General features: G+C 41.5%; 1 protein-coding gene across 5 annotated transcripts in view; it reads right to left on the bottom strand.

Annotated features, from left to right (window-relative positions):
• LOC6589319 (beta-1,4-glucuronyltransferase 1) overlaps positions 1-16,548 on the bottom strand; it is a 58,015-nt gene extending 41,467 nt beyond the window's left edge. For 2 of the 5 annotated variants that reach the window (XM_026989203.1, XM_026989200.1), the window contains exons 1-2: positions 16,285-16,548; positions 9,819-9,876 (exon numbers count right to left, since the gene is read on the bottom strand). The gene's annotated coding sequence lies outside the window, so the exon portion shown is untranslated. Of the gene's footprint in view, positions 1-9,818; positions 9,877-10,769; positions 10,844-16,284 lie in introns of those variants that run through there. The other 3 variants (XM_026989204.1, XM_026989202.1, XM_026989201.1) reach the window with 2 other exon arrangements.
• Between the last annotated feature and the right edge of the window lie 217 nt (positions 16,549-16,765).

Raw genomic sequence — 16,765 nt, forward strand, 5'->3', positions numbered from 1 at the left:
ACTTTATCTAACGGCAAAGGCAACTCTTAAACAGATTACTTCTCACTTTTCACCTGTGCTTGCAATTAATCAAAGAGCCGGGCACTTTTCTAAATGCAGAATGCAGCAGAAAGATGTATCTCATGCGTGGAGCGAGGGGGCACTATGGATGGGGGTGCTCAGGTGCGTGTGATTTATGGCCTTTAATGGTGGCACAACCAAGTGGAAAGATAAACTCTAGTTCCACGAATAGTATCTGAATAGAATCTATCTATCTTATCTATCTAGAGTATCTGGAATTGCTATGTGCTTTGCTGTTGAAATCATCTTTTGATATTTCTCAAAAAGATAGATATCAAAGGCTCAAGGTGGACGGATTTCTGATGAACTGTGCTTTGTTTTTCCATTAAAAAAAAAGACAATTCTTCCACCACATTGCTCAAATATTTCAAGTAATACTAATTCTCCTTATGGGCCCCTATTTTTTACTTATAATCAAGTAACTAGTCTGACACTCTTTGTGGTTGATATTTTCCAGCCTTATCTCAAGATAAGAATTACTCATTTGAAGGTCGTAATAACCCAAAATTATCATAATAATCTGTCGCATTGTCTGGCCATTCTTATCGTCAGTTCGGTTTATCAATTATTCAACATTGGGCGTAACCCAGAAACGAGACACAAAATATATAAAATATGCTTTACAAACGCATTTGTCATACAAATATTTAATTACAAATTTACGGCAGGAAATAAAACGTGTTTGGCACAAAAGTCACGAATAAAGAAACCCGAAACAAAGGCACCTTGCAACCCACCAACACGAACCGAAAAAAAACTGCAATGAATGGTCTGAGATAGTCAGATACTTTTGGACACTCGGCAGCAACCACATTGCAAGGCAGTCGGCAAGTGTGGCAGGTGTGGCAATGTGGCGTGCAGCAAAGACCCCAGTGATTTTGTGTGTCAACAGTGCAAATAATATTAGATTATGCTTCTCTTTCCCCCGCCGCAATGGGGTGGTGCCCCACCCATTCTCGTTAAGCTCTATGAAAAACATAGTTTATTCCACTTTTCATTAACTAAAATATATTTTTAGGTTCTACACACTCATTACCACTTGTTAAGTATGCAGAACGAGTGGCTGTAGTTTTTGGCACCACCCTAAAGCAGTCGCCTGCATTTTTCTGGTGGGCGGCAACCGACCTGCAACCTTGAATGTAATTACATGCATACGACAGGGGCATAAAAGAGCTCGGCTCGTTTTAACCAGAGTCGAAAAATGGAATAAAACAAAAATTGGTTCGCACAACGAAGCAGCAGCATGAAATTTGTGTTGGTCAAAAGATTATTCCCGCGAAAAACAGAAGCTAGAAAAAACAGCTTAGTCATTGAGGAGGAATTTAGGGGAATTCGGTGGGGAGTCCCGGGGGTCTGGGAAATTACTTCGAACATCAATTAAAACGTGTCATTTCGTATGCAAATTTCGATGGATATACGCACACACGCGGTGCCCCGCGGCCGTCAATCACTCAAAAGACAACAACGACAACAGAGCCACTTAGAGTTGGCCAAAAACTCAGCCGAGAGATCCATAAATATATGACAGCCGTTTGTTTGACAAATTGAAAGTCCCCCCTCCACCCCCTCCACCCCGTCGAAACACCGAAAACGCTTTTCAATGTTAAGTGCCCGCCGCTGTCGAGTATCTTGTATCTGACGGTCGGGGGTTATGCCCAATTTGCATACGTACTCGCGCACTGCTATTTCGGCGCTTAATTTGATGAAATTTCAAAATGTTGGTTAACGTAAATTATGCATTAATTTCCTAGGCAGGCAGAGAGCAGATTCTTCCCCTTTGCATAAATTGTGGGACTGTTGGCCGCAAGGCGTGAAATATTTGATTTTGTCAAGATGTTTTGAATTTCTAATTATGTTAGAGGCTCTTTTTTTTTTGGTAGGACACGTAGGTGCTTTAATGAGTGCCAGGTAAGGCTTCAATGAAAGATTTATCAAAGAAAACACTAAATAATAGATGTCTTAAATATGAGTTGTATTTCCCATATAAAAGGGCTCTGAAATTAGTGTTGTAATCCCACAGCTTACCAGCAGATGATGTGCTGGCCGAAACTCGAACGAATGCCATTCATTATGCTTTCCCAATACTACGGGTAGCCGTGATTTCCTGGAGTTTCCCCAAGTACAACTTGGCCGAAACCCAGAGCTTACCAATTAGCTAAATCACATTATAGTCGTGGGGCAAAGCCCTGCAGCTTCTGTTTAATTAAACGCTATCAGCAATCAGTCTCAGAGGCTATTCCACTCTATTGTGCTCTCCAGAGCTTCCCACAAAACCCACCCACAGAGTGCCAGCCAAAGTTTACAGAGATTATGCCGCCGCCACTGCCACTGCCACCGCCTCCACTGCGGCTGACTTTGATAGGAGTACCTTTCGTACTGTTGGTACAGTTGTTGCGGTTGCACGCAACCTTGGAAGTGGGCCCTCCATCGACAACCATCGACTTACCTGCGGAGCACTGTTTGGCACTTAATTAGTTACATTTTCCGTCACATTAGGCACATGAAATCTTATCAAAAGAGATGGAAACTGCCGAGCCATAAAGCCAGAAGCCGAATGCCCACAAAGAAAGCAAACGAAAGTGTGTGTTATGTCACACGCAAACGCATAGGAAGAACCGAAACCCTCGGCCGACGATGATGAAGTGGAAAAAAAGATACAAAGAAAACTCAAAGGCAACGTTTGCCAGAGAAAAGACGACTCTCGGAATGACGAGGCGAAAAGGAATATAAAGGATGATGGCATTACAAGTGTCAATGATTTTCGGGAATGGTATGAAGTGGCGTGTGGGGAGGGGTTTTCCCCTTCCTGTTTGCCCTGGGAAAAAATCACACAGATAGCATTTCAAATGCCTATTGATGACTCTGCCAACCCCCCCCCACCCCGCCCCCAGAAGCAGCACAGAAATGTAATTCATGGGTAAAAAATTGACAAGCTCCCACCGAAGCGCAATCGAGCGCAAATGAGTCTCAATATAAAATCCTATATACAGCAGATATATATTATATATATCCTTGACGGCTGAGAGGGAACTTCCTTCTGATTGGGAAGCCGGAAGGACTGGCACAAAACTTTTATTAGTACCGACACCTCGGGCGCAATCAATGTGTAGGGGGTGTAGGGGGTGTAGGGTGCAGGGGCGACGGAGGGGGTGTAAGATGCCTAAACCATCGGTTAAGCTCGTGTCAAACTTATAGCGAGGAATGATAAAAACAAAATGGCTTCCTCTCTAACAGGAGAGACAGACAGAGAGAGGGAGTGAGGGAGATAGGGAGATTGACATTAAAGCTGATGAGCCGTAACGCGCTCTACAAAATGCGAGGGGCGGTGGGGGGGGCTTCCCTTTCCCCTCACCCTTCAATTATGATGAACGGTTAACGGTTTTTTGTGCGGTCTGCGGTGGTTTTTACGAGGATTACGGCGATAAACGGGTATTACAGGTGCAAGTTATGGCCATTAATCCAGAGGAAGTTTTTCATGGCAAAAGATATTTTAAAGATTTCGGTTATGCTTGGGATTTATAGTTTTCTTCACTCTTTTTCCATGTTTTGGGGCAAAAATTCAACATTTTTCAATTCCCTATTTTTTGGGGCAAACACTTTTTGAAGTTTTCTTTTTTCGCCAAAAAATGCTAAAGCTTTTAGGAAAATTAATATATGTACCCTTTCAGAGGTGGTTGTGTTTTGGGACAGGTGTTTTTTGAATGGAGAAAATTGAGAAAATTCTGAAAAATAATACAAAAATAAATAAAAATAATCCAATAAAGTTTGCATACACAAAAAAGTATACCAGAGTATCTCCGGCTTCGGCTGCCCAGATTCCCCTCAAAAACTGCAGCTTAAATCCCGCTGTTCCCCATGGGATCTCCGGGGCGGGGAGCCCCGCCACCGTGCAGCACAGTTTCTGCTTTCTGTTTAACTTTTGCATCCATCCATCTCTCCATCTCGCACTCTTTATGCCAATAGCCGTCTCGCTTACTCATCCCATTTTCGGTAGATTTTCCTATCAGCTTGTTGGCACCTCCATTTCCCACACACACACACTCGCAAAATTCAACCTCAAATAAAAATTGCAATTTTATTTTTACCATTGAAAGCGGTGGAAAAGCGTTGGAAAAGCGGTGGAAAAGCGGTGGGGTGCAGCTATAATCCACCGCCCACTGGCATGGATTCTCTGTCTGCATGTAAAAGCAATAAATTGATTTATGATGTCTGCCCCACGCTCTGCAGCGACCCGAAAGTTATGCAACAACAGGCATGCCGTGCCGGGGCACACAGCAAAATGTTTTCCCAGTGACTCCGACATTTTGTTGTCCTGCCGTTCAGGGCGTGGGGCGTGGCCGTCGAGTAGGTGTCAAGCATTACGAGTGGGCAGTGCCCCAAAAAGTATGCTACACTTCCGCATCCGGCTCTCCGGCTCCCGACTCGTATTTCTTTCAGTTTTCGGTCACGCTCTTCGTCCCTTCGCATCATTTTTTATTAACAATCATAATTCATATTTATTAATGTGCTCAATTTGTTTTTAATGATATTACACACCCGACTGCCTGCCAGCCAGTCTCTCAGTGTATGTGTGTGTGTGTGGCAGGACCTCCAGCTGTTGTCATTTTTGCGCCTGTTAACTGGTGGTATGTGCCTCGGCATCCATTCGCTAGGCGACATTTTGATTTACCGATTGGGCCCATGTGAAGTAGGTATCCCATTTATCCTGCATGTCCTGCCAGGTGTATATCGCTTCAGCCTTTTTTGGGGATTTATTCGATTCGAGAGCTTAAACAAAGTTTCAATCTTTGCCCCAAGTTTGGTTTAAACATGTAATAAATGTCTGTGAGTGTCTATGAATATAGATTGCCATCAATATGTTGGGGAATACAAGTTCTTATGGGCCTTGATTTATATTCAATTTAGCGGTATTCATCAATGGGAGTTCTCTGGGAAGGAGAAGCAATTTCAATAGGAATTTTTACTGCCTATAATGTGAATATTAAGCCAATCTTTCGATAAAGATTCCCTCTTACAGATCAACGATTTCTATACCATTATTTAAAGCCTTGAGACATTCATCTTTCTATGATTTATGCCCTTGAGGCTATAGTTTTCGTTCCTTTCACAACTCTTAAGTTTTCTAGAATTTTCCGCACTTTCTGGAATCATTTTCCGCCCTTTCCATCACCTGTATTTCATTACAATCCCTTATCTTTGGCCAGTTCTCGAACTGATCAGCTTTTTCATTAGTTTTCCACTTTTAATTAAATTTCCTGGACAGCAAAAACTTGTTTCCTACCACTGATGGCTCCCAATAGATCTCGAATTTCATTGATAGCCTGAAAATCGAATCCCATTAGTTCTGCCTCCCCACCCCGCCCACCATAACAAAGTGCAAACTGTCAGTGGAGGAGGGAGAACCCCTTAGGCGAAGGGCAAACCCTTGGAGCCTGCCACACCCCTTGGAGGGAGGGACTGGCCTTAGAGGCTCCCGAAAAACGAAAAAACCGTTCAATTACTAAAACGTTGCCGGTCCAAAAAAAAAGCGAGCAGAATGATTCGCAAAGAAATCTCCAAACACAAACGATAACAATGGCGGTATTGGGGGCCAGCAAAAAAAAAAGCGTCCAAGACCGAAAGCCGGCAATATACAACAATGTGGCCTGTCCACAAAAGGGAGAAAGATGAGTTGGCCAAATGGAAAAAATACGAAAATAAAGTAAAATAAAATAAAATAAAATAAGGCAAGGAAAAAACATACAAATAAAAAGTCAAGCCAAAAAGTCAACCGAGCGGGCGAGACAAATGCTAAACGAGAGAGGAAATTCGTTAAAAAATATAAGGAAATCCGATTTCCAGTATGGGGCGGGGGCGGGGGAGGAGGGTGGTTGTTAAAAAAAGAGAGCTGGTAATCCATTTAAAATATTTCAGAAGGTATTTTAATTAAAATTCTTCTTAATCGTTTCGCTTTTTGCTGAAAAATTTGTACACTTTTTTCGTTAGCTGATTTTAGCTGTTGCTTAGCTACACTGTGAGAGAGAAATGTGGGAAAATAGGGGAATTTTGTTATGGTAAAAAAGGAAAAGTAGGGATTGCAGAATTTAAGGGGTTTATATTAAATATTGGATGTTAAAAGAAGACAGGTCCTATTTCAATTTTCCTTAGGCTACGTTTATAAGGCGGGAATCTTTTCTTTCTGGGTGAAATCTCAGCATTAGGCAGATTTTTAGATACTTGGAAAGATGTTTATTATATATTTCTGTAAACTAAAAAAAAGGGGAATTTTCTATGGAAAATTAAGTGAATTTTTAAGCGGATCTACTTTCGACGTAGCTCGTGAAATGTTTGGATTATAATCCCCTAACGGAGTAATTAGTAACCGCATAATGCCCAGCCTCTCTTCTTTTTACTGCCCTCATAAGCTTAATTCTCCCAAAATCAAAAAAAAGAACGAGAATTTTTCCCCCGAAAAGTAAAACCGAAAATAAAGCCTGAAAGTGAGAGGAAAACGAGGGATGCTGAAGGAGCTGGGAGGATCTGGGAGAAGCTGGGAGGAGCGGGCAGCAATTTGCAGCAATTTTGGTCAAGGACTTTTTCATCTGCCATGCAATGCTAATCCTTTTAAGCAGCCGCCCGGCCATTCACCAAAAGCCTGCCCGCCCGCCTGCCCGCCTGCACCTACAAGTACATATGTATATCGTGCTATATATATACAAATATATATATGTATATATGTAGTTATTTTGTGTGTCGTTTTGGCGTCTCTCATGGGCATAAATTAAGGCACTGGCTACAATAACAAGTGGAAAACAAACACCGTGCAAAAAAAAAAAGGAAACTCACAAAAAAATGGGTAAAAAGTTTTGTGTTGCTGCTGCGGCAGTGGGGAAAAGTTTTTCATTTTTTTTGCTTTTTGTCCGTACTGCAGTTTTCTTAACGATTTTCGTCGCGCAGGAAACAAAGAGGGAAAACATAAATTACACATGCACACATTTATTTTCATTTCCGAGCAGAGTTCTCTTTCACTTTCCCGAGCTTTCACTCTTCGAGGCGGGCTCTTAATGCTCTGTCAGAACTGTCTTATTTCGGTTGCGGCTTCGAGGGGGGAAAACCCCCTAGAGAAGCCCCAGAGAAAACTCCTGTTTCCCTGCAGCATATTCCAGGGCGTCGCTGCACTGCCTGCACATGTGGGGAAAAATCTGTTGAGTTTCCTTTCTGTTCGCCGCCGAAGTTTTAATGAGTTTTCAAAAGCACAATCAAAAAAAATGAAAGCAAAGGCAAGGCATGGCAGGGTCCTCATGGAGGCAATTTGTTGGGTACTTATGTGCGCTTCAAGTAACTTAAATATGTCGGCATATTTCTCTAGTTCCTCGCTTTGCCTTTTTTTGGGGTCGGCGGCAGGAAGGAAAGCAGAAAGCAGGAGAAAATGGCTAGACAAAAGGACATTTAGCTCCCAGAGGCCTTTGTACAAATAGTTTCTAAAGAAAGATGTTTTATTTTTCAGAAGATTGTTCCAAAAGGAACTGCAAAATGTGCATTTCCTTTGGAAGGTAAGTTTTGCTAATTGCCAGTTTATCAAACACCACAGAAGGACATATCCTGTATGCAAGGGATGAGCTATTTCTTATTGGATTTATATTAAAAATATATTTTATTGCATATAATACATAGGAGCATGTCGAATACATCGATATTTATCGATTCTTATTTGAATTCATCGAAATTTTATCGATTCAAGGCATGTAATTATCGATTTAGATAATATATTAACGATTTCTAGTCCAAAAAAGTTCCTAAATTTAATATTTAGCCATCGATATATCACCGTTTGATATAAAATGTTGCCTAAACATTGATTTTAGTGATAAAACTTCCTTAAACGCACCTTTTAGTACCACAATCTGCCCTTAGACCTATAGAAAATAGTTCGATCTATGAAATGCCTTCAAAAGAAATCATATCTGAGATATCTGCGAATCTTTTAGGCAGCCATTCTCCCACACTTTGCTGTTCAATGAGGCTTAAGAAATTGAAATGCTCTCCTCCCAGTGTTCGCGGCGACGTTAGATTGAGCATTCCACTGGAAACCCAAAGTTCCCTCTATCTCTCTGTCTCTCTCTCTCTGTCTCTCTCTCTCGCGCTATAAATCGATTTGAAAAGCCACCAGAAGGCGTTTTTCCTGTGTGTGCATTTCCGCGATGAGTATTCTTGAGGCCGAAAGTGAGTAAAAGCTTTTAAGCAATCAAGCAGCTGGAGGAAAACGCGCATGCAGCTGAAAATTATAATGTATTTTCCACTAATTCATTTAAAAGGATGCTCGAAGTCTTAACCTCAAACTTTTGTGCCGGCACAAGGGGGCCACAAGGAGAGCAGGGGCGCAGTCCCAGGGGGGGCGTCATTGGACAATGCTCGTAATGGTTTTCACATTTCAGGTCTCAGGTCTCAGCCCCCCCAAAGGCCACGCCTCTGTCCGCAGAGTGGGCCGCCAGCCTCGCTTATGGGCTTGTGCCTCTTGTGGGCCCTCTGCCTCTTGTTCGGCGGCCTCTTGTCCTTGTCCTCAGCCACATACACACCCATGCAGCCAGTCGCCGCAGCCGATGTCAAGTTTGAGTGTCTGCTCTCCTCAGTCGCTCGTCTCCGCCTGGCACTGGAAGGCACTGCATCGCATCGCATCGATGGCATTTTCCCCCACTTGGATGGCTGCCAAAAACTACACCCAGAAGCTTCTGCAGCACGTGCTGGGGCCCGAGCGATTTTTAATTAAATTTCAGCCTCTCTTCCGAAAACCGAGCGACACACTGGTTACCAAATTAGAAAGTTTAAATCAAGGATTTCTCAGCAGTTTTCATCATATTCGACTGGAGGAATAATGATTGATTTTGGTTCATGTTATTCCAGGAGAAGTTTAGAGGGAAGTTCTATAGAAATTTGGGAAAGGAGCGGCAGATTTTGGGAGCTATGGGTATAAGCCTTTAGTCTCTTAAATTTCCCACTCTTGAAGCATTCTTTGTACACACAATCTTGGCTCTTGCCTCAGATATAAGACCCTACAATACATCGTAAAACCACCCAAAAAACAATTACAATTTCTAAGCGAAAAACACTTTCAAAAGTAACACAAAAGGCAACCAAAAATTAATTAAAATAGTTACAAAGTCGAGCCCTGATCTCCGACTTGTGTGTAATTTCAATTAAAGCTGAAACCAGTGTGTGGCAACAACCCAAGCTGAAACTGTGTTGTGTAGTGTAGCACGAGGTTTCTTTGGAAGTTCTATGGCCTGGGTGTGGACTTTGGACTGCATTAGAGGTTCAATTTAGTGTAAAACACAACAACAACTGTCGGCCGTTTAGGTCTATCTGTAGTCTGACTGGAGGCAACCCTTTTTGCATAACAATTAGGCAACTCTGACGCTCTTAACCCGATGATTTGTGCAAATGTTTTCCGACGTCGCGTCGAGTTCCCTTCGTCTCGGGGCAGGGACCTGCATTTGCATATTAATTACAACTAAAGTTCGTTTTTGTTGCTCTTTTGTTGTTCGGTTAAGTGCTGGCAAGATTAATTATGGATTTAAGCGGCGCCTGAAAGCAGGCAACGCTCGCGGAAGCACCGCACCGCACCAATCAATGACAGGGATTGTGGTTTAATTAATCCCCTAATTGATTGACTAGTGGGTTGGCCCTTAACAGTATTTCCGGCTGGCTTAAAGGGGTTTCAGCACATGCATTATATGAGAAACAGCTCTAATTTAAGATCTTTTATGAATGCAAAAACTCACCTTATCAATGAAGAGTTTAAAGCAGTATCCGAAGCTTCTTGGGCCCTGTAGGGTTTGTCTGGAAAACAATACAAATTAATTATCAACCATATATTCTCTAAACATTATAATTAATTGTCGAGTACAGTTTTTCACACATTCAAAAAGTCACACAAAATCGTCAAAGCAATCATCAAGTCTCTAATTCTGTGAACAAATTCATTTTAAAGGTCTAAACATTTCAAATTGTTGTTAATTGATTTGTTATGTTGGGATAGCTGATGGATGTTCTAAGAAACCAAATATCGATCGAAGCACAAATTCCAATTAGGGCGAATTTATTTATTGGAATGCCGGATCATGTTCCTCCTCCTTGGGGAACAACAGGAGAGCATTAACATAATTACTTTTTTCACACACTACGTGATATGGAAAACTTTTTGGGCAAACTATTTCTTTATGCCGTAAACATCATTAGCGCAGGAAAATAAAAGGAAATGCAAAGGGAAATGGCATGGGTCGGAGTGGGCGGAGTGGGGGGAGTGGGCGGAGGACTATGCAAATTTAAATATTATTTCCATTATCCTTGTTCTGTGGAAAAGTTTTAATGAATTACTGAAGTTTTGCTCGACAGAAAATGTGGGAAAGTGCATAGATCTTTGCGAAAATGTGTACTTCTTTTGGGAGCTAGACTCTAGTGATTAATGCAAGTCCCTGGTTCGAGGTAAGCCTTTTCCTGATCTGAAATCGGGTCTCATTTGAGCTAGCTCTCATTTTGAAAAATTCGAAAAATTATTCAGCAATCAGGAGACCCTTTCTTTTATGGGTTATTGATCTAAAACGAAGCTGAGAAAGGTTTCTGATTTCTGATTTCAGATATCTGATGCGTGTGTCAGACGGTGTGGAGGCAACAAGCAACCAGCGAACCGCTCCGAAAACAAGATGGAAATGCTAATTTTGTACTGTACAAACCATGAACTTGACTGCCGGGCCCAAGAATTTTAAATCCCCAGCTAAACGGCCAATTTATGGCCTCAGACTGGGGTTTAATTATGCAAATACGTTGTTTACGGGGAATTTTGAAAGATAGACTTGATTGAAAACGAATTGGTAAGCTGATGAAATGAGTCAAGAAACACAGACCATAGGCCAAGTGAAATTTTCAACAATTTTCGTATAGAAAAACAGAACATTTCTACGATCACAGTGTATCGACATGGTTTCAATATCGAACCAACCAAGAAACATGTATAGGTATGTATTTTGCGATTTCTTAGTACCAAAATATCGTTTATCGATCAATTATCCACCCCCTTGTGCCGCCCCCAACACCCCTGATTAGCATCGGGTTGCCTTGGCACCATTTCTCTGTGGGAATCACTATCCGAAATATGTGTATGTGGCCCCGCAGGACGCCCTATATCCCGGTGGAGGGGGGGCTAAGCACATTCATGCATATGTCATAGCCGCCCCCCCTTACGCACCCCCAAATGCCACTCGTTTCAATTCAATCAACCATAAAGCATAAGCACCACCGACCGACCCACACACGCATGTCATGCTGACGCTGACGCTGACATGCCCTATGGCCACGCCCCGCCGCCCGCCGCCCGCCCATATTCAGTGCTGGGGTGCTGCAAAGGTGTTGGCGCACCTGCAACCCCCCCGGCCCCCCGGCCACCGACTGCCCGGCCTGACTGACAGTTTTTGCGTGCCTAATTGTGAAAGGAAGTTAAAGGAGGAAAACAATTCGTTGTCATGGCAGACACATGGCCCGGAGGCCCCAAAGAGCTCTGTCCGAATGGTGAGTGCATTGCCGAATTTAATAAATTACCAAAGCAAACGTAGGGGAGGCCTTCGTGGAGGCTCCTCTCCATTAAGATTCAGCAAAGCGTGAACCATTTTAATGCAAAACAAAACAAGGGGAAAGCCCCAGGCAAATATATTGATGAGAAGTCCAATCCGAAAAACCCCTAAAACGAAGCTGTCCGAATGGAAGGAATACCAAGGGTCAATAACAGGAGCGGATTGTCAAGGGATACAGCGGGTGGCTAATAGATAAAGGAAGGCAGAGAAAGGGCTAATACTATTGAGGCCATAAAAAGATTGATTTATGGGAAAACTAATAGATTTCGAGATACAAATTCTGGTATTAATTTCTTACAATCAGCTCTGCTTTTCCCCTTTTGGCAATCCATTTCCTAACCGCATCCGCACCTGTCCTTTCAACGAAAATCCTAAGCCCCACAGAAAAGTTAAACTTTTACGAATGACTGGGTTTTCTTTGGAGGGTCTAGGAAAAGTGAGAAAACAAAATGCACAAAAATGCTTATTTGCGGTTAACCACAGAAAATGGTAAACCAATACCAATAACGGAATGAAAGGCAGGGAAAGGAAGGGAAAGGCTAGGAATGGACTGGAATGGAATGGGTGTAGCAGAGAGGAAACCACCTCTTAACCAACTCTCGATCTAAGCTTTATTTACATTTTGTTGCTCAAGCATTTGACAGGGGCAGCAGGGCAGACCTTGGATTAATTCAAGTGTAAAGTGCAGTGTTTTTTTGTTGTTTCTTAGACACGAAATTCAACCTTTAATTAAGTGTTGTACAGGGCACTGGAAAGGGGTGCAAGGGGTTCCTTAAGTCTGAGAATTCTCTGGATTTCTATTAAAAACTTTGACTCACAGACCTTCCAAGTAACCCTCGTCGAAGACTCTCCTTCTGTAATAATAGAAATATTTCTATGGAAAGAATTTCTTGTTTCCTCTCCACTTGACTGGTTCTTCAATTAATAAATGACTTTGATGGAGAAAAATTCAAATTAATACTGCAGTTAAAATTTCCAGACAGTTTGGCAAAAATGTTGGCCCCCACCCCCCCACGGGGTGACCCCTGGGAACCCGCCGAGTGACCCCTTGGCCACAAGCGACAAGCGGACGCGCGCTCTGAAATGATAAATGTCGCTGGTCGCCATGACAAACAACAAATTATGTGTGAATGCATGTGAATGACGATGTGAATGATGTTGTGAATAAGTTGCGTCAGAGGAGAGGGGAGGGGTCTCCTTCAAAAGTAGCCAAGCAACATTCAAACTCGTGTCTGATGGGCGAAATTGTGTGCCATTTAGTATTATTAATTGCTTGGTTTTTAATTGAATCTATTTTAGCAGGGAAAATACTATGCAGGGATAGGTACAGACGATTCCCAGCCTCATTTTCACTCTCATCGAACCTCTCCGCAGTAATAGATCCCATCTCCACATAAGTACACCCAAAACACCCTCTGCCAGGGTCATCTGCTGGGACTAGATTTTAAACAGCCACCAAGTGCCGTTTTCTGTGGACTTCCGCTCGGGCCTTTCATTTGCGCGATGTACTGTATAATTGCTGGCTGTTTATCGAGAAACTAGAAATGATGCCGAGCGCTTATCGAGGCTGCCCTGCCTCGTAATCCGAAACACTGCAATGCGTTGGTCTCCAGTTGTGCCTCGGTGCCTGCTCCTTATCAACTGCTATGCGACACGTTAGAATTGTGGATGTAGGCGGCTCTCAGTCTCCCAGACTCTCAGAGGGAGGGGCAGCCGCAAGAATTATATATGAGGCATCTCTGATGCCCGATTCCGGGGCTCACGTGCTGGGCAAATATTTGTCATCGTTTGGGAAATGAAAAACATTTGCTCAATGGGTACTTTTATTGGTCTATCCTTGGATGGTGATCTCCACAAAAGGGTGGGAACAATGGACGAGGGTACACAGAAGTACATAACGTCTGTGTGTGGCAAATATTTGTACTAGCAATTGATCAGTACAGATGTTTTCTCACATTGTTCATAGCTAATTGGTTTGCAGACGAAATCGTTCAAATTTCGCAATCAAAATGATGTTCAATTTGTTATCAGAATCTTATTTATTGATATCCTCAGGTATTGTTTCCCAGACAAAGAAATATCAGTAAGAATGTACAAAGAACCAATTTCAAAAGCTTTCTGCTTCACAGAACAAATATTTTGATGGATATTTCGAACAATTGCTCAAGCGAAAGTACACCCAAAACGCATTTTAATTAAATCTTATCGCAATTGATTTTATTTCCCCCACCCTAGAAAACCAAAATACTTCCTCTAGAATTCCCTTAGTCTTCAGGCAAATGCCGCACCTCTTTCAAAATTTATTTCAAAATTCATCGAATTTGTTTGCTATTTTTTGTTGTCTTTCCATCAAAATCTATTTTTAAATGACGCGCGCATAAATTAAAATTAATTTCTTTGTATACTATATTTACTTAAAGACAATATTTAGCCGCAAACGATGGCAAGATTTATGTGTGTCCCTGTGGCATTTTAATGGCCATGTTGAGCCACGATCCAACACATATTTTTAATGTGTTAACAAATGTTTTGTTAATGTGAAAATTAGCTGGCAATTGACGGGCAAATTGATCAACATTTTGGGCCCCGAGAAAGGCGGATGGAAGACCTACAACAACATTCCGCTAACGCACATTTTTCCAGCCGTGAAACTTAAAAAAATTTACAACTGGGTGGGTGGAGGGCTTCTTATCATTTCCTTCGCATAGTTTCAGCCCGAAATAATATGTTTATCTATGAAACACACTCGGCAATGTCGTGAAAAGCCTCCACCTGATTAATTATGAAGTGGGGAAGGCTATCACAATTATCTTTTAATGCGACTAAGTACAGTGAATGCTCTCTGGGGTGGACCTCCTAAAGAGAACAATATTTATCAATTTCGGTGACTAATTTTCGGTGAAAAGAAACAAAATTATTTTATTATTCTTTCTTTGTTATTCTTTTTTTTTTGTGTTCTTAAAATTTATTTATATTTCTTTGCATTAATTAAAATACAAACTAAAGGTTATACATAATATTTATTGGTTTGCGGGCTGTAATTGGGTTTTTTCATTGGTCATTTATACAATTTTCCACATATCATTTGCTTAAAAAAATAAAAGTATTTAACGACAGTTACAAATCGGGGAAAGACCAGCAATACATAAACATACAATAAATACATATAGTTCATGAATGAATGAACTTTTAGTGGCGATAAAGAGAGATAAAGAGATGAAGTAAGAGACTACTACGCACTAGATACCCTTCCAAAAACTCTCCAGCTCTACAATACATCCAAAACGTTTGCCAAAACCTATCAGACCTCACATGCGAGGGTGTCAAAATACTCATGTTCGCCCTCCCCCGAAGCGAGCGGAAAACGAAACGAAAGTCAAATGAGCAAACAAATATCACAAAAAATTGGAGGCTCCCCAACAATAGCGCCAGCTATACAGCTATACATAAGATACAATTTTTTATTATTTTCTGTTTGGTTAAATAAACTTACATCACACAAACACACTCGCAGGCAAACACCGAGGCAGACACACACACACACAAACACAGAGACACGTGAACACGTGTAAAAAGAAGCAACAACCAAAAAACAACAAAAAAGGCAATTGGCGATGATTTTGGATAATTGTAATTTTTTTTTGGTTGCACGAATTTGAAATTTGATTTCTTTTGATTTATTTCTGCATTTATTTGATTATTTTTGTTGTATTTTTTGGGTGAAAATAAAAGAAATCGCGTTGCTTTTTTGTTGTTGCTTTTTTTCTATGAATGAATGTATGTATGGCTGGGGAGGGGAGGGGGGTAACGGGGCCGGGCGATTAAATAAAGCAACAACAAAAACCACATAAAAGGCGTGACGCTAAGAGCAAGAAGAGCGGGCCGGGCAAGAGGCAAGAGAGAAGGCGAAATGGAACGGGTTTTTGGATACCCTTTTGCAAGAGAGTGTTACTATTTCGATTCGATTTTGCCAAACCACAGAAGTGAGGAGTGCCGATCCTATACAGTTTATAAATGCATGCACGCAAATCCGCAGTCGCGGAGATAAAAACTATAAGCTATGCTATATAACCGTTTGTATCAACTGAGAGTGAACAATCTCAAAGAGAAAATGGTTGTTTTCTTCTAAAGATAATCCATCCAAACGTTCAGAGCTCGGTTTCGAAACGCAGCTACTTCATTCTGATGAATTGAATTAAAACTCTATGACTTTATCGCAAAGCTGACTTTTACCAGGGTACCGTCATCTTCGACTCCCTATTAGCCTTATTTTTATTCTTTTTGTTGTTGTGTGACTTTGGTTTAAGGAACAGAGAGAAAGAGCGATAAGCTTAGATTCAGAATGTAAGCGCAGAAAAGGAAAATATTTTTTTTACACCCAAATGTTAAATGCACGAGGGAGACACAAAAAGAAAGGGGAAGGGGTTAGTTGATTGTAGAGAGGGGGTAGACAGATGGTAAGAGAGTCATCGCCAGCTGATGCAGCGGCAAAAACAACGAAATTTCATATTGGAATGCCAGCCAATTTTTGTGTTTGTTTCTAAAAACACACAACGGAACAGTAAACACAAACACCCAGACAAATACACTCTCAAACATCACACATAAATTATTGCATTACATTTGTTTTTCCTTTGCAATTACGGATTTTTGGTTTTATTTTTGGGATCTGCGAAATTTATTTAAGAGCCCGTCGCTCTGTCACGCTTCTCCTTTTGGCTTTCTCTCTCTTTACACACCTTCGAGCACACACGCACTTGACACTGCTGCTTTCTCCCTCTTGTTTTGTTACGTTGTTGCTTTTGTGTTTGTCGTAATAAACATTTCTTATTCGCCCGAGAAATGTCTGTTTCACGGATATTTCTTGTTTGTTGTCAACGCGCGCGAATAACGCCCGCACGACACGACGAACAGTGATAATATACCCCTCTCATTTTCAAACTACATAGGATGGAGAAACGAACTTAGCCCACTGAAGCCCCCTTTGTTTAATCATGATAACAACTTGAGTTACACCGCGGAAACTAGTACCATGAATAAAAATAATAATTGCTCTTTTAGGTCTTTCCTCTCCTTTATCTTTGCTTACAATAAAATCACTA

The sequence above is a fragment of the Drosophila persimilis genome, unplaced genomic scaffold, assembly GCF_003286085.1.
Source record: "Drosophila persimilis strain 14011-0111.01,24,50 unplaced genomic scaffold, DperRS2 tig00000191-arrow-pilon, whole genome shotgun sequence".
NCBI lineage: Eukaryota > Metazoa > Arthropoda > Insecta > Diptera > Drosophilidae > Drosophila > Drosophila persimilis.